General features: G+C 46.4%; 1 protein-coding gene across 1 annotated transcript in view; it reads right to left on the bottom strand.

Annotated features, from left to right (window-relative positions):
* LOC115471277 (heparan-alpha-glucosaminide N-acetyltransferase-like) overlaps positions 1–24,387 on the bottom strand; it is a 278,605-nt gene that overhangs the window by 46,549 nt on the left and 207,669 nt on the right. The gene's annotated exons all lie outside the window — the stretch shown is intronic.

Below are 24,387 nucleotides of genomic sequence, written 5' to 3'. Positions count from 1 at the left end.
GGATGGAGGCACACAAACCTGCTTATAATCGAACGAGAAAAACGCCCAAGTTCCGACCTAAATCGGGAGATGGACGTTTGTCTCACAAAAACGAATAATGCGGTATAATCGAAAGCCGAACTTGGACGTTTTCAACTGCACTCCATCGCGAAAGCGTACAAAGTTGATGGGGGCGTGTCGGAGGTGTGGTGAAGGCGGGACCGGGGCATGGTTATCACCCGAACAGAGATGGGTGCCTTTCGCCGATAATAGAAAAAAGTATGCGTTTGTAGCTAGAATTTAGGGCACTTTTCCTAGACCCTGTTTTTTCACGAATAAGGCCCCAAAAAGTGCTCTAAATGGCCAGATTACCCCCAGAGGGAATTGGGGATGACCTCCCCTAACTCCCCCAGTGGTCACTAACCCCCTCCCACCACAAAAAAATGATGTTTCACAACTTTTTATTTTCACCCTCAAATGTCATACCCACCTCCCTGGCAGCAGTATGCAGGTCCCTGGAGCAGTTGTTAGGGGGTGCAGTGGACTTCAGGCAGGTGGACCCAGGCCCATCCCCCCCTACCTGTTACAATTGTGCTGCTTAATGCTTAGTCGTCCAACCCCCCCCAAACCCACTGTACCCACATGTAGGTGCCCCCCTTCACCCCTTAGGGCTATAGTAATGGTGTAGACTTGTGGGCAGTGGGTTTTGAGGGGGATTTGGGGGGCTCAACACACAAGGGAAGGGTGCTATGCACCTGGGAGCTCTTTTACCTTTTTTTTTGTTTTTGTACAAGTGCCCCCTAGGGTGCCCGGTTGGTGTCCTGGCATGTGAGGGGGACCAGTGCACTACGAATCCTGGCCTCTCCCACGAACAAATGCCTTGGATTTATTCATTTTTGAGCTGGGCGCTTTCATTTTCCATTATCACTGAAAAACCAAAACGCCCAGCTCACAAATTGTCGAATAAAACATAGACGTCTATTTTTTGCGAAAATACGGTTCGGTCCGCCCCTTCACGGACCCGTTCTTGGAGATAAACGCCCATGGAGATAGATGTTTTCATTCGATTATGCCCCAAAGTATTCTACTGTTTTAATATACTCAGTAATACAGGCATGATAATCTAATCTAATCTAGGGTTTTTAAAGACCGTTTAATTCCAAAAGAGGTTCTGAGGAGTTTACAGTTTAAAGAGTCTATACAATCATTGGGAATTACAATTAGAAACATAGAAAACTGTAGGCAGATAAAGACCATCAGGCTTATTTTCGAAAGAGAAGGGCGCCCATCTTTTGACACAAATCGGGAGATGGGCATCCTTCTCCCAGGGTCGCCCAAATCGGCATAATCAAAAGCCGATTTTGGACATCCTCAACTGCTTTCCGTCACGGGGACAACCAAAGTTCCCAGGGGTGTGTCGGAAATGTAGCGAAGGTAGGACTGGGGCATGCCTAACACATGGGCATCCTCGACCGATAATAGAAAAAAGAAGGGCGTCCCTGACGAGCACTTGGCCGACTTTACTTGGCCCTTTTTTTGTTACGACCAAGCCATGAAAATGTGCCTGAACTGACCAGATGACCACCGGAGGGAATCAGGGATGACCTCCCCTTACTCCCCAGTGGTCACCAACCCCCTCCCACCCTAAAAAAACTTTTTAAATATTTTTGCCAGCCTCTATGCCAGCCTGAAATGTCATACCCAGCTCCACGACAGCAGTATACAGGTCCCTGGCACAGTTTTAGTGGGTGCAGTGCACTTCAGGCAGGTGGACCCAGGTCCACCCCCCTACCTGTTGTGCTGGTAAATGTGAGCCCTTCAAAACCCACCAGAAACCCACTGTACCCACATGTAGGTGCCCCCCTTCACCCCTTAGGGCTATGGTAGTGGTGTACAGTTGTGGGGAGTGGGTTTTGGGGGGCTCAGCACACAAGGTAAGGGAGCTATATACCTGGGAGCAATTTATGAAGTCCACTGCAGTGCCCCCTAGGGTGCCCGGTTGGTGTCCTGGCATATGAGGGGGATCAGTGCACTACGAATGCTGGCTCCTCCCATGACCAAATGGCTTGCATTTGGTCGTTTCTGAGATAGGCGTCCTCGGTTTCCATTATGGCCAAAAATCGAGGACAACCATCTCTAAGGACAACCTAAATTTTGTGATTTGGGCATCCCCGACCGTATTATCAAAACGAAAGATGGACACCCATCTTGTTTTGATAATACAGGTTTCCCCATCCCTTTGCCGAGATGTCCTGCGAGGACGTCCTCAGGAAAACTTGGGTGCCCCTTTCGATTATGCCCCTCCATATGTCCTATCCAGTCTGCCCATCCATGCCATCTACTCTCCCTATCATTCCCTTAGAGATCCTATATACTTGTCCCAAGCTCTCTTGAATTCAGATACTGTTTTCATCTACCACTTCCACTGGGAGGCTGTTCCATGAATTCACCAGCCTTTCTGTGAAGTATTTCCTCAAAGGATAGGAATGATAAAAATATTCAATGATCATCTTTGGAAAAGATAGGTTTTTAGATGTTTTCGAAATAAAGCATAAGAAGGCAGAAATTTAATATGCGAAGGTAAAACATTCCAAATAGTAGCCACCTGAAAAGAGAAAGAACTGTCCCATGCTCTTTGAAAGCAAAGACCATTTAGATATGGAAACAATAAACTATTATCATGTAATCACGATGATCTATTAGATTGTGAAGTTCCAATTAATTCCACCAAAATTTATTGAAGCTTGGCCAAAAAGAATTTGAAATATCAAACAAGCCATTGTAAATGGTACACAAGCTTGGAGTGGAAGCCAATGAGGCTTTATCAGTAAAGGTATTACTCTACCGAATTTCTTCATCCCAAATATCGTTTTAGCTACTATGTTCTATAATAACTGAAGCTTCTTCTACAGCTAATTGATATTCCACAATATAGTGAATTACAGTAATCCAGCTGAGGAAGAATTAATAATTGAACCAAAACAGTGAAATAGTCTTTGAGAAAGTAGAGCCTCACCAACCTGAGTTGTCTAAATTTAAAATGAAATTTTTAAACAAGATATTAATCTGGGGTTCTAATGTTAAAGAAGTATCCAAAATGACCCCTACTATTTTAGCAGTCTTATCAACAGGAAAAACACTTCCTTCATCCAAGGGAATACTAGTTGGTAAACTAGATGGGCGATTACTAAATCAGAGAACTTTAGTTTTGTTTGTGTTCAACTTCAAGAAGGTGCTACAGTAGCTAGATCTTTAAGAAAAGAAAGCAACACGAAAATATCATCTGTATGAGTAAAAACATTGGGCTTGATATTCAGCCTGTTGTGATCAGCATTTTGCTGACTTCCACTGGCATTATACCCAGAAATTCAATATCCAGTATCCAGCATTGAATTTCTAGGTTTATAGAGCCAGCCAAATTATAACCAGTTAATTTCAATATTCAGCACTTATCCATCAATAAAGAACCATATAAAGACAGGACTGCCTTTTATGTGGTTAACTTTAACCTGTTAAGTACTGACTCTACCCCTGGAATGCCCCCACAAAAGCTGGTTGCTGCTTAGGTGCTATCTGGTTAAGTGCCACTAAAAATGTCTAGTTAGTCTCTCCTGGCTGTTTAAATCATTTTGAATATTGGGCCCATTCATTTTGACCTAAAGAAATAGCTCCCAGTCAGTCTGGGTTTGAGCTTAGAGTAAGGAAAGCTGGCAAGAGCAAATACCCTTAGAAAGTGCCAGTCTTTCCCAGCAGAAAGCCAGTTTGCCTAAGAGACGGAGTCTGACGAAATTAATTTGCATAAGCGCTGTCTGTTCTTCTGTACCTTTGCCAGAAGAAGTACCAGTGACATAGAGTGACAAAAGTGTTGCCTATTCTCCAAGTAGGAGCAGTATCTGCTGGTGGGAGAGGCTATTTGAGGCGGGGGTGAGAGAAATTCACCCTGAGTGGATGGTATCGGGCTACCATTGCTGAATATTTCTAGTACCTGAATATTTCTAGTTCTCTTCCCCAACACCACTCTCTGTACTGTCCCTGACCTGCCCACTTTTAACATGGCTGTTTTGTGCCAATATTCAGCGTCACTGCCCAGTTAAGTGCCACTGAATATCAGCAGTTATCATCCACAGATGATTTAAGTGGGCCGGACCTTCTTCTGCCAGCCTAAATGTCTTTTAATATTGGGTGGTAAAATTTTAAAACACTTTCCCGAGTCTACTGGTACTAAGTAGTCTGTCCTCACTAAATTTTCTTTCAGAAAAGTTTCCAGGCACAGAATTACATATTGAATTTCAGCTTGTATTTTGTACATGTTCAGATACATTAATTTCATTTTCATCTCCCAAGTGGCAGGACATCACTCACCACACCTCAAATGCCAGGGAGAAGGGCTATTTTTCAGATAAATGTGTGTTTGAAAGGCAGAAAACAAATGCCTGGCACAGATCAGAAGGAGATTTACGGTGTCTTGTCTATTTTTCTGGTGTTTTATTTGTTGGCAGTCTTCTTGACATAAAATGATATTTGCTCTCTCTGGATGCCCATCAATAAAATGACAATGTCTGTTCAGATCTAGTCTATTCATTTCTTTCTTTGGTAACTGTCAGTATTCACACTGCTTATCTCACTGGTATATATTACTGCATGTTTACTCTTTGCTGGCCTGACATGAAATTGCAGGAAGAATTGTACTGTGTCTAACAGGAGTAGTAAAGTACAGTTGCTTCTACCAGGAGGTAATCTTGTAGTAAGTCACAAAAAGACTTGTATTGGCCCTTGTAGACTACCTGCTTGTTGTCTGCTTCTCTTCCCTATTTTTCCCCTTTAAGGCAACTCTTATAATTGTATATTAAAGAAAATAATGTGATGGAGATGCTTCTTATGTCTTAATTTTTCCTAATCTTCTGTCTCTAGGTAACACTGTTTTGTTATAACAGCTATTTCTCCTACATATAAAGCAGACATCTAGGGAAGAAAATGTGAAATGTACTATAAGGAGTTTTGTAGATTTTAATAAAATAAATAAAGGGAAATTTAAAATCTAAGGGGCCCTTTTAAAAAGGCATGCTGAAAAATTTTATTTATTTATTTGTAGCATTTGTATCCCACATTTTCCCACCAATTTGCAGGCTCAATGTGGCTTACATTTGCCATTTCCGGGTAACAGAATTACAAATGGTATTGCATTAAGATGCATACATACATGGTGACATGCATGGAATATAACATACATGGAACAGATCATGGTATAGATATATATCATGTGCATGTATACATGGTAAGGAAGAATATATTATGGTAATGCACGAAGGTTCCTGAGTAATAGATTGGATTGTAACATACTTTAGGTCATCGACTATGGAGAGATCCTATTCTACATAAACATTAAAGTGGTAGTGCTTGTTCATTAATGGCAAACAGGTTAGTCAGTTCAGTGAAAGATTTCAGTTATGTCAGGGGTCGTGTAGTGTATACTCATGTTTAGGGTTGTCAGCTAGCACCCCTCCGTGCTGTCCGCTCTCACTTGAACACCTCTCCGTGCTGTCCTTCTTCGCCCGCCCAATTGGGGCTAATCCTCCTCCTCCTCCTATTGCTGCAAGCTCCTGCTTGTCAGTATTCCACCACAGATCATGCTTCGTCTGCTAAGTTCACCCTAGCCGGCCGCCAGCCAATCAGCTTTCCCTCTACTATATGAATCCACTCCTTGGGCTAGCAATTTCTACTTGCTAACCCTAGGGACCCACCTCCCTCATTTGTCAGCACTGCTTCCTGACAACCACCCACACAGGTCTGGAATTCATACAGTTCTTCCCCAGGACTTACTTTTCTTTAGCCCCCCTCCTGCTGCGAGCAAAAGCTGTCAAGTCCATCTCCTCCGGCTCCTCCCCTTCTTCTCCTGCTTGCCAGTCCATATGCTCGTTCCCTCCCTCCCCCAGCAGGTGCGCCTCATTCCCCTCCTCAGACTTCATTTCCCAATCAGCCTCCTCCCCCCTGCCTCTCTGGGAAGGAAAGTCCTCCCCCTCCTGTTTCCTGCTTAACTCAGGCTTCTGGGACTTGTAGTCTCTGTAGTCACCCTCTCTCCTCTTGAGCTTCCTATCTGGAAGGAGGGCCCCCCTTCTCCCTTTCCCCTTCTGAGTATCTACCCATTCCTCACATACCCCCCCCTTAAGTGATTGCTAGCCCGCTTCCTCCTCCTACTCTCTCCTTCCGGGCTAGCAATCCTGCTCAGAACATCTACATGGGGCAGCAACTTCCCTGCCCTATGCTCAATGTGATATTGAAAGGGTTGCAATGCCAGATACCACCTCGTCAGTCTAGCATTGCTATCCTTCATCTGTGCTAACCACTTTAAAGGGGCATGGTCAGTAAACAGCTTGAATGGCCTCCCCTCCAGATAAAACTGACATTTCTGTATAGCCCATTTTACTGCCAGACATTCTCTCTCAATGGTTGCATACTTGGTTTCATGCGGGAGCAACTTTCTGCTCAAATATAGCACCGGGTGCTCTTCCTCCCCGTAAACCTGCGATAGCACTGCCCCCAACCCGGTGCCCGATGCATCCGTGTGCAGGATAAATTCCTTGTCAAAATCCACGGCCCTAAGTACTGGTTCCTCACAGAGTGCTTGCCGCAGAGCTACAAAAGCCCCCTGCTCTGCGTCCCCCCACCTTAACCGATTGGGCTTATCTTTTCTCAACATTTCGGTCAAGGGAACTGCCAAAGTAGCAAAGTGAGGAATGAACCTTCTATAATACCCCACTAGTCCCAAAAATCCCCTCATTTGCTTCTTGGACTCAGGACGGGGAAACAGTTGAATGCTTTCAACCTTGCCCTGCAATGGTCTTATCTGTCCATTCCCCACTTTATAGCCCAAATACTTCACCTCCCTCTGAGCGAAATAACATTTCTGGGGGTTAAGGGTGAGCCCTGCTTCCCGGAAAGCCTTCAATACCTTCCCCACCTGAAGCAAATGTGACCGCCAGTCCTGGCTATGAATGATGACATCATCAAGATATGCGGCCGCATAAGCTTGATGCGGTCTCAGCACCTGATCCAACAGGCGCTGGCAGGACGCCGCAGCGGAATTCAAGCCAAAGGGCATCCGCTTGAACTGAAACAGGCCAAGAGGCGTACAAAATGCTGTTTTCGGCCTGGCTTCAGCAGAGAGCGGAATCTGCCAATAGCCCTTTGTCAGGTCCAGCGTAGACAAAAACCGGGCTGACCCTAGTCTATCCAGTAATTCCTCTATCCGTGGCATCGAATACGCATCCGGGGTAGAGAGGGCATTAACTTGGCGGAAATCAATACAAAACCGCCACGTTCCGTCCGCCTTGGGCACCAGCACAACCGGGCTTGCCCAGGGGCTGTGGGATTCCTCAATCACCCCAAACCTCAACATTTCCCCTACTTGCCTATCCACCTCCCGCTGTTTTATGGGAGACAATCTATAGGGCTTCTGCCTGACCACCTTCCCTTCCTTGGTAGGAATATCATGCCTAATCAGCTGTGTTTCCCCTGGGTACGGAGTCAGCACATCCTCAAATTCACCCAAAAGAGCCCTTATTTGCTCCTTTTGGTGCCCCTCTAACGCCTCCCCTACTTGCAACTCCCCCTCCTCCACTAAATCCTCCGCCGTGGCCCACCCCACCTCTCTGATATGCCAAGGTTTAATCAAATTGATATGATAAGTTTGTTTTTTTCCCCTCGCATTCCTCACCTCATAAGTGACAGGCCCCAACCGCCGGACTACCGTCATGGGGCCTCTCCAATTACCACTAAATTTGTGCGGATTGTCGGCGACCATAATCAGCACCTTATCCCCTATCCCCACTTCCCTTTCCCGGGTTTTTTTTATCATAGGAAGCTTTCTGGTATTGCTGTGCAGCCTGCAGTTTGCCTCTAGAGTAGACCCCCAACCTCCTCAAGCGCCCCTTTAAATCCTGCAGGTAGGATACTACGGTGTTATCTTCCAGCTCAGGGGGTACCCACCGCTCCCTCACTATATCCAAGACCCCCCTGGGTGCTCTACCAAAGAACAACTCAAAAGGGGACACTCCAAGGGAGGCCTGTACACACTCCCTTGTTACATACAGAACAAACGGTAGTAACTGATCCCAGTGCTCCAAGCGAGGGCCCAGTCCCTTCCTAAGCAGTGTCTTCAGGGTCTTATTAAATCTTTCTACAAGTCCATTCGTCTGCGGATGGTATGCAGACGTACAAATGGGGACAATACCAAAGGCCTCCCAGACCTGGGCCAGCGCCTGTGATCTAAAATTGGACCCCCTATCCGTGAGCACCTCCCGAGGAAACCCTACTTCGCAAAAAATGCGAATCAGTTCTGCAGCAATGACTTTAGCCGAAATACTACGTAAAGGAATGGCCCACGGGAAACGTGTGGCCATATCCATAATTACTAAAATATAAGAGAACCCCCGGGTTGATTTTTGAATAGGACCAATTATATCCATCGCAATCCGACCCAGTGGGACCCCTATCCGAGGCAATGGATGTAACGGTACCCTCCCCGGTCCCTGCTCTGACACCTTCTGACACAAAGGACAAGACTCACAATATTTTTCAACCTCTTTATAGATACCTGGCCAATAAAAGCGTCTTAACAACTGGGAAACAGTATTCTGGGCTCCTTTATGCCCTCCCAAAGGGTGATCGTGGGCTAACCGTAACAGTAGGTTCCTGAACCCTTGGGGCACTACTAACTGTCTCCGTCCATCCTCACCCACCCCCCCCAACAATCACCCGGAAAAGCAGCCCTTTGTCCACCACAAAACCAGGTCCCTGAGCCCCTCCGCCCCCTTCCCTTACTCGCCCCCAGGCATATTGCAGCGTGGGGTCTGCCAGCTGCTCCCTCTCAAAAGAAGGGAATTGCTCCTTCAACTCCTCCGCTGCCGCAGGGAAATCAGTCTCCTGTTCCAGTTCCCTCATGGATACCGCTCTTTGGCGCTGAACTGTCTTCTTATGCCCCCCGGTATCTCTGGTTTTCCCTGGGGAACCCAATATCTCCATTTGAAAAGGAAATATATGGGATAAAGCCTGCTCCTGCCCCTCCTCCCCCTTCTGCTGCGCCCGGGTAACTACCAAACCTTCTCTCTCCCTTAAATACTGTGAGAATGGGGGCCAGTCCCTTCCCAAGATAAGGGTTTGAGGCAACCTGGGCAGCACCGCTGCCCAGACCCAATGAGCTCCCAACGGTCCTACTATCCTCACATGCCGCAGCGGGTATCTAGTAGAAGCCCCATGTACACACTGTATAGTGACCTCCTGTTGCCTCCTCCCCACCCTCCCAGCTCCTTTCACCCTGATCTGTTCCCACAAGGACTGGGCCATCATGGTTTGATCCGCGCCGGAGTCCAACAGGCCTTCCACCTCCACCCCCATCACTTCCACTTGTTGGCAGAATTCCTGCCTGCCACCCCTTCTCCCTCCGGCCACCAATTGCAATTTAACCACACAGTCCCTCCTCACATGGCCCTTCCTCCCGCACCGATAACACATTCTCTCGTCCCCCTTACCCCCCTCCCAACTCCTCATGGCCTTTCCTTCCGGAGCCCCGCTCCCCTTAGGACTACCCAGACCACCCCCCGGCTGGGCCCCTTTGCGGGCACAATGTTGCGATTCTAGGAAGCACTCCATGCTTTGAATTGCTTCCTCCAGGGTTCCGCAACCTCGTTTAATCAAATCTACTTGAAGCCCCCTTGGCAAGGACTCCAAGAACTGTTCAAGAACTAGATCTTCCATTATTTGTTGCATTGCCCTTCGTTCTGGCTCCAGCCACTTCCCAGCCAAATCACTTAATTTCTGAGCCAGTACCCTAGGCGTTTCCCCTTCTACCCACTTGAACTCCCGAAACCTCCTCCTGTACGCATGTTTACTTAGTCCAAACCTGTCCAAAATAGCTGATTTCAGCCTTGTATAATCTGTTATATGTCCCGTGGGTAGGGCCCGAAAGGCAGCTAAAGCCTCCCCAGACAGAGCAGGAGCTAGTCTTATCGTCCATTGCTCCTGCGGCCACCCCGCTGCTACCGCCACCCTCTCAAAGGCCCCCAGATAATCTTCAATATTATCCATTTCAGTCAATTTCCCCCACGGAAGCCAGTTCACCCCCACATGCCCTACCAGTCCAGGAGGTCCTTCGCCCCGCACAGTTGCACCGCTCTCGCCAGGCACCTGCCCTCTGCCGCCGCCTCGTAGGAGTTCCTGAAATAGGTCCAACAGGGGTTGCTGCTGAGCTCTGGAAGCCGCCAACGACTCCTCCATAAGTTTATGTGCCATTTCTTGCTGCTTTTGGAATTGATGTGTCATAAAGGCGAACATCTCCTTCGGATCCAACCCGACTACCTTGACCTTCCCCCTACAAGAAAAAAAAGGAGAGGAACACACCAAGTGTGGCCTTTTCACAACACTCTTACTTCTCCCTCCAACCCCTCCCAGCTCCCGATATGCTCACCAGAAGCTGGAGGTTTTTCCGCCTGCGGGTTTAAGCTCCCCAGCTCTCTCGTCTGGCTCGATTCTCCGCCCTCCTCTTCGGCTTACTGGAACCAGGGCTCGACCGATCCCACCACTGCCACCATTTGTCAGCTAGCACCCCTCTGTGCTGTCCGCTCTCACTTGAACACCTCTCCGTGCTGTCCTTCTTCGCCCGCCCAATTGGGGCTAATCCTCCTCCTCCTCCTATTGCTGCAAGCTCCTGCTTGTCAGTATTCCACCACAGATCATGCTTCGTCTGCTAAGTTCACCCTAGCCGGCCGCCAGCCAATCAGCTCCAGGCCGGCCGGCCTACCGGACCGGATATTTCGATTCTGTCCCATGGGCTTTCCCTTAGGAAGAGGACTGCCTCTACTTTGAGCAGACCCAGTATTCTCAGTTTTAGATAAGTCACAAAGTTACTTACTCCCTGACTCCTCTCCAGCCCAGGGGATGAAGCCAAATGCTTCTCTACTAGTCCTGTTCCGGGCACAGGCACCTTCAATCTATTTCCCTACCCCCCCCCCCCCCCCCCCCCCCCCCCTTTGAGCATTCTAATTCAAAGTTCCCCTCGCCAGTTCAAATGTTCTTCAGTTCAAAGCTTTCCCTCTACTATATGAATCCACTCCTTGGGCTAGCAATTTCTACTTGCTAACCCTAGGGACCCACCTCCCTCATTTGTCAGCACTGCTTCCTGACAACCACCCACACAGGTCTGGAATTCATACAGTTCTTCCCCAGGACTTACTTTTCTTTAGCCCCCCTCCTGCTGCGAGCAAAAGCTGTCAAGTCCATCTCCTCCGGCTCCTCCCCTTCTTCTCCTGCTTGCCAGTCCATATGCTCGTTCCCTCCCTCCCCCAGCAGGTGCGCCTCATTCCCCTCCTCAGACTTCATTTCCCAATCAGCCTCCTCCCCCCTGCCTCTCTGGGAAGGAAAGTCCTCCCCCTCCTGTTTCCTGCTTAACTCAGGCTTCTGGGACTTGTAGTCTCTGTAGTCACCCTCTCTCCTCTTGAGCTTCCTATCTGGAAGGAGGGCCCCCCTTCTCCCTTTCCCCTTCTGAGTATCTACCCATTCCTCACAGGGTGCGCACAGAATCATTTTTCAGTGCACCTGTAAAAAATGCCTTTTAAAACATTTTTTTCTGAAAATGGACATGTGGCAAAATGAAAATTGGCACGCGTCCATTTTGGGTCCGAGACCTTACCACCAGCCATTGACCTAGTGGAAAAGTCTCATGCGGCAGCTGGGCAGTAGTGACCTATGTGCTTCAAATACCACTCGGCACGCGCCCATTGCGCACATAAGAAAATAAAAATATTTTTGTTAACGCGTATCGGACGCGTGCCAAAAATAAAATTACCGCAAGAGCCACACGGTAGCCGGGCGGTAACTTCATTTTGGCACGTGTTGGGCACACATAGACACTTATGTGGCTTAGTAAAAGGGCCCATAGTTCTAGTTTTGCAAGTAACTGGACTTTGAAAAAAGCATTGGAGGACAAATCATGACATCTCCCAAATTACCAGTCATGTATTTTTTCTTCTGCTGATCAAACACAAGAACATTGAGGAGATGGTACAGTACATGATCTCTGAGACCATGCAGAATCTGTTTGCAGATGTATTCAACTTTATCAGTCCATTTTTAAAACATGGACTAGAGAAAAACATACATCTAATATAATAAAACGCACCCTCAACGTTCTGAGGACAACGTTCTGAAGCCATCTGACGTCACTCCCAGGCTGAAAGGTTCGTGGATTCATGGTGTGAAGCCTTCAAGCCAGCCAGTCGTCTCTGCCCCGCCCTCGCGTCAAACGTCATGACGTCGAGGGCGGAAAAAAAACCAAACAATTCCGGCAGCGCAGCGTCAGGGAAGGAGGCGGCACTCCCGACGTCTCTAGCCTTCCCTTCGCTGTGTTCCACCTTCTTCTGACGTCAAGGATGATGTCAGAAGAAGGCGGAACACAGCGAAGGGAAGGCTAGAGACGTCGGGAGCGCCGCCTCCTTCCCTGACGCTTCGCTGCCGGAACCGCCACGGAGGTAAATTTAAAAAGAAGAAAAAAAAAAAAAGGAAGGTTGGGGGGAGAGAAGAGGGTGGCCAGTAAAGTAGAACAATGGGAGCGGGAGGCCAGGGGAGAAACGACAGCATGGATGCGAAAGGGGGGGCATGGATGTGAAGGGGGGGGGGAGAAGAGGGCGGGACAGGCTGGTACATGGGAGAGAAAGGAGCATGGATGCGAGGGGGGTCATGGAAGGGAGAGAGGGGACTTGCTGGAAAAGGAAGAATGGAGGCGGCAGGGGACAGAGGAGCATGGATGGGCATGGATTGGAAGGGCAGGGCTCAGGGAGAGAGGGGAATTGCTGGAAAGGGATGAATGGAGGGGGCAGGGGACAGAGGAGCATGGATGGGCATGGATTGGGAGGGCAGGGCTCAGGGAGAGAGGGGAATTGCTGGATAGGGATGAATGGAGGGGACAGATGGGCATGGATGGATATGGATTGCAGGGCAGGGCTCAGGGAGAGAGGGGAATTGCTGGAAAGGGATGAATGGAGGGGGCAGGGGACAGAGGAGCATGGATGGGCATGGATTGGGAGGGCAGGGCTCAGGGAGAGAGGGGAATTGCTGGAAAGGGATGAATGGAGGGGGCAGGGGACAGAGGAGCATGGATGGGCATGGATTGGGAGGGCAGGGCTCAGGGAGAGAGGGGAATTGCTGGATAGGGATGAATGGAGGGGACAGATGGGCATGGATGGATATGGATTGCAGGGCAGGGCTCAGGGAGAGAGGGGAATTGCTGGATAGGGATGAATGGAGGGGGCAGGTGACAGAGGAACATGGATGGGCATGGATTGGGAGGGCAGGGCTTAGGGAGAGAGGGGAATTGCTGGAAAGGGATGAATGGAGGGGGCAGGGGACAGAGGAGCATGGATGGGCATGGATTGGGAGGGCAGGGCTCAGGGAGAGAGGGGAATTGCTGGATAGGGATGAATGGAGGGGATAGATGGGCATGGATGGATATGGATTGCAGGGCAGAGCTCAGGGAGAGAGGGGAATTGCTGGATAGGGATGAATGGAGGGGGCAGGTGACAGAGGAGCATGGATGGGCATGGATTGGGAGGGCAGGGCTCAGGGAGAGGGGAATTGCTGGATAGGGATGAATGGAGGGGACAGATGGGCATGGATGGATATGGATTGCAGGGCAGGGCTCAGGGAGAGAGGGGAATTGCTGGAAAGGGATGAATGGAGGGGGCAGGGGACAGAGGAGCATGGATGGGCATGGATTGGGAGGGCAGGGCTCAGGGAGAGAGGGGAATTGCTGGATAGGGATGAATGGAGGGGACAGATGGGCATGGATGGATATGGATTGCAGGGCAGGGCTCAGGGAGAGAGGGGAATTGCTGGAAAGGGATGAATGGAGGGGGCAGGGGACAGAGGAGCATGGATGGGCATGGATTGGGAGGGCAGGGCTCAGGGAGAGAGGGGAATTGCTGGATAGGGATGAATGGAGGGGACAGATGGGCATGGATGGATATGGATTGCAGGGCAGGGCTCAGGGAGAGAGGGGAATTGCTGGATAGGGATGAATGGAGGGGGCAGGTGACAGAGGAGCATGGATGGGCATGGATTGGGAGGGCAGGGCTCAGGGAGAGGGGAATTGCTGGATAGGGATGAATGGAGGGGACAGATGGGCATGGATGGATATGGATTGCAGGGCAGGGCTCAGGGAGAGAGGGGAATTGCTGGATAGGGATGAATGGAGGGGGCAGGTGACAGAGGAGCATGGATGGGCATGGATTGGGAGGGCAGGGCTCAGGGAGAGGGGAATTGCTGGATAGGGATGAATGGAGGGGACAGATGGGCATGGATGGATATGGATTGCAGGACAGGGCTCAGGGAGAGAGGGGAATTGCTGGATAGGGATGAATGGAGGGGACAGGTGACAGAGGAGCATGGATGGGCATGGATTGGGAGGACAGGGCTCAGGGAGAGAGGGGAATTGCTGGAAAAGGATGAATGGAGGGGGCAGGGGACAGATGGGCATGGATTGGGAGGGCAGGGCTCACACTCTCTCTCTCATATACAATGTCTTTCTGACTCTCACTCTCACACACTCTGTCTCACACTGTATCACATTCACTCTCTATGTGCCACACAGTCACTTACACACTCGCTTGGTCTCATACACTAACTCTCACAGAGAAACTGTGTCTCACACACACTCTCTCTCTCGCCCACACACACACACTCTCTCTCACACTGTGTCTCACATACACACTTGCACACACTCTCATTCTCACACACACACTCTCTCACAAACACACTCACACCCAGACTCACTCTCTCTCTCACACACACACACACTCACACTTTCACTCTGACTCTCAAACAGTCACTCTCACATACACTCTCCCAAACATACACACTCCGAGGAAAATCTTGCTAGCGCCCGTTTCATTTGTGTCAGAAACGGGCCTTTTTTACTAGTGTCCTATATTTCTGGCATTCTTCCCGATGTAACCACCATTTTAAAGTTTTCTATGTACATGTACTTTTACCATTCAATAAGATCACTGTTTATATTTGCATAACTGCTTTATCACACACCAAAGCAAAGATAATGGTGGGAAAGACAAAACGGACAAAGCTGGGTGATCCAATACATGAAGTCCTTTATTTGGACCAAAAACTAAACAATGAAATAATTAGGAGATAAGATGACTCGACGACATTGGCCATATTTTGACGCTGTTGCCTTTATCAGGAGTTCTTTGGAAAGCGTGTAGTTTTCCTTTAGGTTTTAAAAATCAGCAAAAGTCACTTCTATGACAAGTGTCTTCTTGTGAAAGTTGCAGCTGAGTGGAAAAGTAGCCTAATGCAGTGGCCTGAGAACCAGGAGAACTGGGCTTGAGTCCCACTGCACCTGGGCAAGTCACTTAGGGGTTCCTTTACCAAGCTGCGGGAAAAAGGGCCCTGCGGTAGCGAAAGGGGCCGTTTTTGCCACAGGCCAGGGCCTTTTGTACCACAGTGGGTAAAAATCCCCTAAAAAAGACATGGCCATGCAGTAAGATTATGCTTACTGCATGGCATGGGCATCTTGGGGGCAGCACTTAATGCCACCCATTGAGATGGCAGTAAGGGCTTCCATGGTAATATGAGAGTAACCAGGCACTGTGATAGAAATTATGGAATAATTTTGTGAAGCACCGGAAATGGAGCGTACTTGAGGCAGAACTACCGCTGGCAGCCATGTTGGTCCGGAAGTAGTTCCGGGTTGCCGCATCGCAAGCCCATTGCCACGCAGCGACCCTTTAGTAAAAGGGTCTCTTAGGGCTTCTTCTTATACTAAACTTCGCTAGCGATTCCTGCACAGCAAATGTGATGCAGCCCATTCAAAAGATAAAAGGATCTAACAGACAGCAGCCTATCCAATAAAGATACTATATAATTAACATTCAGATGCTTCTGCATATTCACAAAGTCACAAGGGTAAGCAAGGTAGCTACTGGTGATAAAGTAATACAAGCAATGTTAAATCAAGGCACTAAAATATTAATTTGTAAAAGGGAGATTTACTTACTGATAAAATAATGATGCTCTACATATTCAATCATAGAGTAAGAAGCAGCCAGATGATATCACAAGGGTGTCATTTAAATATCATCAACATCTGATGACGTTTAATGTGAGCAAGTGCAAAGTGATGCATGTGGGAAAGAGGAACCCGAAATATAGCTATGTCATGCAAGGTTCCATGTTAGGAGTCACGGACCAAGAAAGGGATCTAGGTGTCGTCGTTGATATGTTGAAACCTTCTGCTCAGTGTGCTGCTGCGGCTAAGAAAGCAAATAGAATGTTAGGTATTATTAGGAAAGGAATGGAAAACAAAAATGAGGATGTTATAATGCCTTTGTATCGCTCCATGGTGTGACCGCACCTCGAATATTGTGTTTAATTCTGGTCGCCGCATCTCAAAAAAGATATAGTGGAATTAGAAAATGTGCAGAGAAGAGCGACAAAAATGATAAAGGGGATGGGACGACTACCCTATGAGGAAAGTCTAAAGCAGCTAGGGCTCTTCAGCTTGGAGAAAAGGCGGCTGAGGGGAGATATGATAGAGGTCTATAAAATAATGAGTGGAGTTGAACGGGTAGATGTGAAGCGTCTGTTCACGCTTTCCAGAAATACTAGGACTAGGGGGCATGCGATGAAGCTACAATGTAGTAAACTCTGGAATTTGTTGCCAGAGAATGTGGTAAAGGTGGTTAGCTTAGCGGAGTTTAAAAAAGGTTTGGACGGCTTCCTAAAGGAAAAGTCCATAGACCGTTATTAAATGGACTTGGGAAAAATCCACTACTTCTGGGATAAGCAGTATAAAATGTCTTCTTGTATAAAATGTCTTCTTGTATAAAATGTTTTGTACATTTTTGGGATCTTGCCGGGTATTTGTGAGCTGGATTGGCCACTGTGGGAAACAGGATGCTGTGCTGGATGGACCTTTGGTCTTTCCCAGTATGGCAATACTTATCTGTGCAATATAGAGGCTCATTTTCAAAGCACTCAGACTTACAAAGTTCCATAGGTAACTATCACGGGGCTCATTTTCAAAAGAGAAAAATGTCCAAAAACTGTCATAAAGCACCTTTTGGATGGATTTCTTCTCAAAACGTCCAAATTGCTATTTTTGAACCTGTTTGTAGATGTCTATCTATGCATTTCATCTGCAATGCATCCAAATCACAAGGGAATGTATCAGGGTGTTCTGAATGTGGGATTAGGTTGTTCCTAACACCGGAACATTTTACAGTCATAATGAAACAAAACCAAAATGTCTAGGGTGAAAACTTAAATATTTTATTCTAGACCTGTTTTTCTAATGAATAAAAAACAAAAATGTGCCCTAAATGACCACTGGAGGGATTCATGGATGACCTCCCTTACTCCCCCAGTGATTACTAACCCCCTCCCACCAGTACAAATAGTACTCACCAGCCTCTATGACAGCCTCAGATGTTATTGCCAGGTCCATTACAGCAACATGCAGGTTCTGGAGTAGTCTAGTGGTGGGTGCAGTGCACTGTAGACAGATGGACCCAGGCCCATGCTTCCTCCTACCTATTGCACTTGTGGTGGAAACTGTGAGCCCTCCAAAACTCACCAGAAACCTACTGTACCCACATATAGCCACATTGGGCCTGCAAAGAGGTGAGAAAATGTGGGATACAAATGCAATAAATAAATAAATAAATAAATATAGGTGCCCCCTTCACTCATAAGGGCTATTGTAGCGGTATAGAGGGTAGTGGGTTTTAGGTGAGGTTTGGAGGGCTCAACAGACAAGATAAGGGAGCAACAGTGAGATGTATACTTGGGAGCATTTATATGAAGTCCACTGCAGTGCCACCTATGGTGCCCCATTGCTCTTCTGGAATGTCTGGGGGACCAGTCTGCGCAAAATGCTGGTCTGTCCTACATACCAATGGCTTGATTTTGTGCATTTCTAACTTGTGCTGTTTTTTTAATGGCCTAAAAAGATAAACACACAAAGCACAAAACCTTGTTCAAAACAGTATCTTAAAAAAAAAAGATACACATTTTTATTTTTTCAAAAATGGGTTTATTTACTATTCAGATTTGGTACTTTTAGCACAAAATGTCCAAAGGCTAACTTACACACACTACCGAAAATGCCCCTCCATGTAACTTTGTAAGTCTAAGTGCTTTGAAAATACACTTCATAGTGCAATTTAGAGTTCAAAATTTGCACTTTCCATCTTACAACAAGGCACACTCCAACGGAACTGCCAATGGTGATAAAATATAACAATATAGCAAATATCTCAAAGGGATAAAAGGACCTCACCATGTAGTTCACAATGAATAAAAGAAATAGCATGCATGGGCTCAATATAACACATCTTAGCAAATAGGTACTGACTAAAACCCAAAGTGGTAACCAATTCACTAGAAATAATATATTATTTATGCAATAAGATGCTGCCGCATGTGCATAAGATGTATGAGGATAGGCAAATTAGTCTCAGATAATAAAACACCACAAACAATGCTGACCCAAAATAATGGGATATCGATGTGTAAAAGAGAGATTTTTACTTACTGCTAATGAAGTGACGCTCCGGCTTAAAGCCGTTATTAAAATTAAACAACACCACGCATGCTCAAACACAAAATAAATAGTGTCCAGGTGACATCACAGGATCATCACTGGAATACCATCAGCATATGTATGCTCCCCATTAAAGTGATACTGCAGTCTCAACATATATGTTTGTATAAGAATACATCATAAAGATTTACAATGTCCCAAACAGCTAGAAAATGTGAATAAAAACAACATGTTTATTGATTCCATTACTGCATGAAACTAAAAGCTACAACATTAAAAAAAAGAATGCGTTAATCTAAGCTCACCTTGTCACTGAACCAGAATGTGTATATAAATTAAAACCAGACAACTCACTATTCCCATATCAGTGAAAGTAAAGTTAAAATCCACCATGCAACAATTCTAAATAAGTACATATTCTACCCAATAAAAATATGAAACACCTATATCTTGTCTAAAGTGCTGCAAAAAATAAATACAACTTAAAGTATAAAAACGCTTTTAGTCAAGATGACATCAATATACCTTGCTGTATGTACCTCATAATAGGCTGTAAGGTAGATATAAATAAAAATGTGAAAAAATAAATAAATTTCATGCAATCATCATCAATAAATTCTATATTTGACATGTTTATGGCACTCATAACTCATCCGAAACCATATTGTATAAACTGAGTATCAATTAGAAAAAAGTGAATAATTAAATGTCCTCATCTCTTATCATACTTAGCACACACATATTACAGTCTGTCAGCAGTGAACGACCACACAGAAGTCTTCATAGAGACTACAGAAAAACTCTTAAATCAAGCTCACTATTCAAACCTTCTGGTGCTACTGTGTTTACTTCATAAATGAATCTTTGCTCTCCTTTCAAAATTATGTCATCAACATCTCTATTTTTCTGAGTGTGTCATATTACTTTAATAACACAAAATGTCAGCTCTTCAAACGAGTGATTATATTCATGACAAGGCTGCACCAAAGGAGCAGTGACAATTTTTCTTTTTAAGCAGCTTTTATGTTCAAGGAGTCTGGTTCTAATTTTTCTCTTTGTCTTTCCTATATATAGCAAGGGGCATGGACAAACTATAGTATACACAATATTTGCAGTTTCACAGTTAGAAAAATATTTTATTCTAATTTTTTTCATAAGTGTTAAGTGCTCAAAACATGAAGTAAATGTATACACAGAAGAACAGAAACCCTTGCAGGCTTGCAATCACACAGGAAACAGTGAAGGTGACTCAAAAAGGAAGACTGGACAATGCAGTTCTCTAGGGATTCCCTTTTACTATGCCATGTAAGCGTCTATGCACGCCAAAATGGAGTTACCGCCCGGCTACCGCATGGCTCTTGCGGTAATTTCATTTTTGGCACGTGTCCGATACGTGCATCCAAAAAATTTTTTTTTCTGACACACGTATCGGACGCACGCCAAGTGGCATTTGATGCGCATAGGTCATTACTGCCCGGTTACCGCATGAGACATTACCGCTAGGTCAATGGCTGGTGGTAAGATCTCAGACCCAAAATGTATGCACGCCAATTTTGATTTTTCAGCAAACATTTTAAAAAGGCATTTTTTGCAGGCAAGCTGAAAAATGGATCTGTGTGCGCCCAAAACACACGCCTACATATCACAGGCCATTTTTCAGCGCACCTTAGTAAAAGGATTCCTAGAAGTGCTGTATAGAATCCAGCATTTAAATTGCTTTGAGCATCTACCCCTGAATTTTCAAAATTATTACATCTAATAAAGAGAAGAATTTCAAGAAAATAATCACACAGTATCTATCCAACCACCACACAAAACAATGTAGAAGAATAATACTTTTTCTGAATCTGGAAACTTGATACATATGGACTTTACAATTAAACTTGCTTTCTGTTTAAAAACACACAGACATTTGCCTTCTGTGTCTATAGATTTTAGCCGTATCAGTATTAAAGTGACTCAATTTCAAACTGCAGTTGACATGTACTAATTAGATATATTGAAAGTTGGCAAGCTGCAGACTGTTATTGGTCTGGACTGAGCAGAATACACATAAATTAAACCTGTACTATCACCAATATTAGTGCATTGTGAAGAGCCACTATTCACAGGCCCATGCATTCTTAATCAGTGGATCCTTTTCAATATTAAGACTGCACATAGCAGATGAGCAGCACTAATTAAAAATAATGTGAGTTCATGGCTCTGCTAATTTTATTGGGCCCGATATTCAGCTGGCAGCAGGCAGCACTTTTGCTGTCCACCGCCAGCTTTAAACCTGGATATCCAATGCCAAGCCATTTCCGGTGACTGGCATTGAATATATGGGGAGGGAGGGACAACTACCAACCTCCAGATTCTATATAGCAAGCCTAGAGATCCGCACTGAAATCCAGGCGTATTCTCCAACATGCATAACTTAATTGGCTTAACAAGCTAATTAGTGTTGATAATAGCCAGTGCTTTTTTTGTGCCGGTACGCACCGGTACGACGTACCGGCACCTTTTTTGTGAGGTCCGGATCACCTACCAGCTCCCTTCCGTTCGTGCACCCATGCTCCCCCCCCCCCGCCTGCCCGCTCCTTTCCGTTCGTGCACCCATGCTCCCCCCCACTCCCCGACTTGCCTTGAAATCGTTAATTTACCTAAAGTCACAGCGAACCAGCAGTAAAAACAAATGGCAAGCAGGCAGGCTTGCCTCCTCGTCGCTTCCCTTCCCTCTCAGCGCGTCCCACCCTCGTGGAAAGGAAATTACATCAGAGGAAGGCGGGACGCACTGAGAGGGAAGGGAAGCGACGAGAAGGCAAGCCTGCCTACCAGCTGTTTTTACAGCCGGTTCGCCACGACTTTGGGTAAATTAAAGATTTCAAGGAAAGTCGGGGAGCTGAAGGAGGGTGGGGGGGGGAAGCTGGGGTTTGAACGAATTGCTGGACATGGAGGGCAGGGGAGAGAGGAGAATTGCTGGACATGGAGGAGAGGAAGGAAGATAACTGGACATGGATTTGAGGGGAAGGCAGGGAAGAGAGAATTGCTGGACTTGGATAGGAGGGGAGGGCAAAGGAGAGAGGAGACATGCTGGATATGGATGGGAGGGGAGGGCAGGGAAGAGAGAATTGCTGGACATGGATGGGAGGGGAGGGCAGGGAAGAGAGAAGAATCACTGGACATGGATGGCAGGGAAGGACAGGGGGCAGAGGAGAATCGCTAGACATGGATGAGAGGGGAGGGCAGGGGAGAGAGGAGACATGATGAACATGGATGGGAGGAGAGAGGAGGGAAGAGAGAATTGCTGGACATGGATGGGAGGGGAGGGCAGGGGAGAAAGGAGAATCGCTGGACATGGATGGGAGGGGAGGACAGGGGGCAGAGGAGAATCACTGGGAGGGGAGGGCAGGGGAGAGAGGAGAATCACTGGACATGGAGGGGAGGGGGGCAGGGGAGAGGAGAATCGCTGGACATGGATGGCAAGGGAGGACAGGGGGTAGAGGAGAATCGTTGCACATGGATGAGAGGGGAGGGCAGGGGAGAGAAGACACATACTGGACATGGATGGGAGGGGAGATCAGCGAAGAGAGATTCACTAGACATGGATGGAAGGGGAGGGCAGGGAACAGAGGGGAATCGCTGGACATGGATGAGAGGGGAGGGAAGGGGAGAGAGGAGAATCACTGGACATGGATGGCAGGGGAGGACAGGGGATAGAGGAGAATCGCTGGATATGGGAGGGGAGGGCAGGGGAGAGAGGAGACATGCTGGACATGGATGGAGGGGAGGGAAGACAGGAAGGAGATGCTGGACATGGATGGAGGGGAGGGAAGACAGGAAAGAGATGCACATGGATGAGAGGGGAGGGCAGGGCAGGGGAGAGAGAGGAGAAATGCTGGAAAGGAGAGCAGGAGATAGAGGAGAATTGCTGGACATGGATGGATGGATTAGTTGGCGGGGAGAGAGGAGAAATGCTGGACTTGGATGGAGGGGAGGAGAGAAAAAAGAAGAAGATGCACATGGATGGAGATGAGGGAAAGGGAAGAGAGGAGAAAAACTGCACATGGAAGGAGAAAATAGGCAAAAGCTGGATCCACATTACACCTCCTCCAGTCAATTCCATGATATACTGGAGCTGTAACAGCTTACAGAAATTATTTATAATGAAAAAAAAATCACGTTATTTTTTTCTCCTATACTAGTATAATATTTTCAATGATGTCTGTTTATATGCGCCATGGCTGGTATAAGGGGTGTGGCTAATGTGGGTGTGGCTATAATAGGGGTGGAGTCATATGTGGTGACCCCACCCATAATGAGTACCGGCACCTTTTTTTCTACAAAAAAAGCACTGATAATAGCACTAAACACACCTTGCGTGAATTCCTTCAAAAGGGCGGTAAATAAATCCTAATAAATAAATAAATAAATAATGAGCAGTAATTGGCAATAATTAGAATTTATGCACACAACTTGCTAAGGGGTCCTTTTACTAAGGTGCACTTAAAATGGCCTGCAGTAGTGTAGGCATATGTTTTGGGCACACACAGATCCATTTTTCAGCACACCTGCAAAAAAATGCCTTTTTAAGAATTTTGCCAAAAATGGATGTGCAGCAAAATCAAAATTGGCACGTGTCCATTTTGGGTCTGAGACCTTACCGCCAGCCATTGACCTAGCAGTAAAATCTCATGCGGTAACCGAGCAGTAATGACCTACGCACGTCAAATGCCATTTGGCGCACATCTGATACGTACGTCTGAAAATAAACATTTTTTGAATGTGCATATCGGCACGCCAAAAATGAAATTATCAAAAGAGCCACGCGGTAGCCAGGTGGTAACTCTATTTTGGCTCGCATTGGGCGCGCATAGACGCTTAAGCGGCTTAGTAATAGGGCCCCTAAGTGCATTCTGTAACACAGTGCACCTAACTTCTAATGTGAGCAGGAAAAAAGAGGCATGGTTATGGGCAGGGAAATGGGCATTTTATGGGCATTCCAAAATTTATGCTCGTTGTTACAAAATATGGCCCTCTGTGCCTAAATCTATGTGCTAGGATTTTTGCCACATTTTCATTGGTGTAAATGGAGACGATTAGTTTTAGGCACAAGGAAATCAGTTGATTTGTATTCTATATACCGCGCCTAAATCTAGGCATCGCTTGTAAAATATGCTTAGTCAAAAATATTTTCCGTGTGGATTTTTTAGGTGCCATATATAGAATCTGGTCCTAAATGTGAATCAATTATGTCGATATTCAGCGCTAACTGGTTAATTTTTTGCGGTTAAAAATAGGATACCTATATATGCGGTCCTATTTGACTGCTAATCTCATCCAGTTAGCTGCTGAATATTGGTGCCTTTCAGAGATATGAGATTGTCAGTTTGACTTCATGTCAGTATTCTGTTTTTGGCATCTCTGACTTCGCTGTTTTTTCAAATCAATGTGATCTTTTTTACATTTTACTTCAGCACACTCAATATATATTCATTACATTTGACAGTAAAAGGATTGTTGTGTAGCCCCTGAAGCAGCCCTGTTGGGCGAAACACGGCCTGTGTCGGGCTGTTTATGCGTATATATATATATTTTTAAATTGGTTCTTAACAATAAATTACGTTTGTCTTTTAACGATCTGCTCTGTTCATTTTCCATCTTGGAGTTTGCAGACCGTCTGCCTTTGTGCTTTCTTGGGCCTAACCGGATAAGTCATGCGATTTAGCCGGTTATGCTCTAGGCTCTAACCAGCATTATTCAGCAGAAATAACCAGTTATCTCCTGCCGAATATTAGCAGTTAGGCACCAATATGCTA

Source organism: Microcaecilia unicolor, chromosome 5, assembly GCF_901765095.1.
Source record: "Microcaecilia unicolor chromosome 5, aMicUni1.1, whole genome shotgun sequence".
In the NCBI taxonomy this organism is placed as follows: domain Eukaryota; kingdom Metazoa; phylum Chordata; class Amphibia; order Gymnophiona; family Siphonopidae; genus Microcaecilia; species Microcaecilia unicolor.
This window is presented reverse-complemented; position numbering and strand designations above follow the sequence as displayed.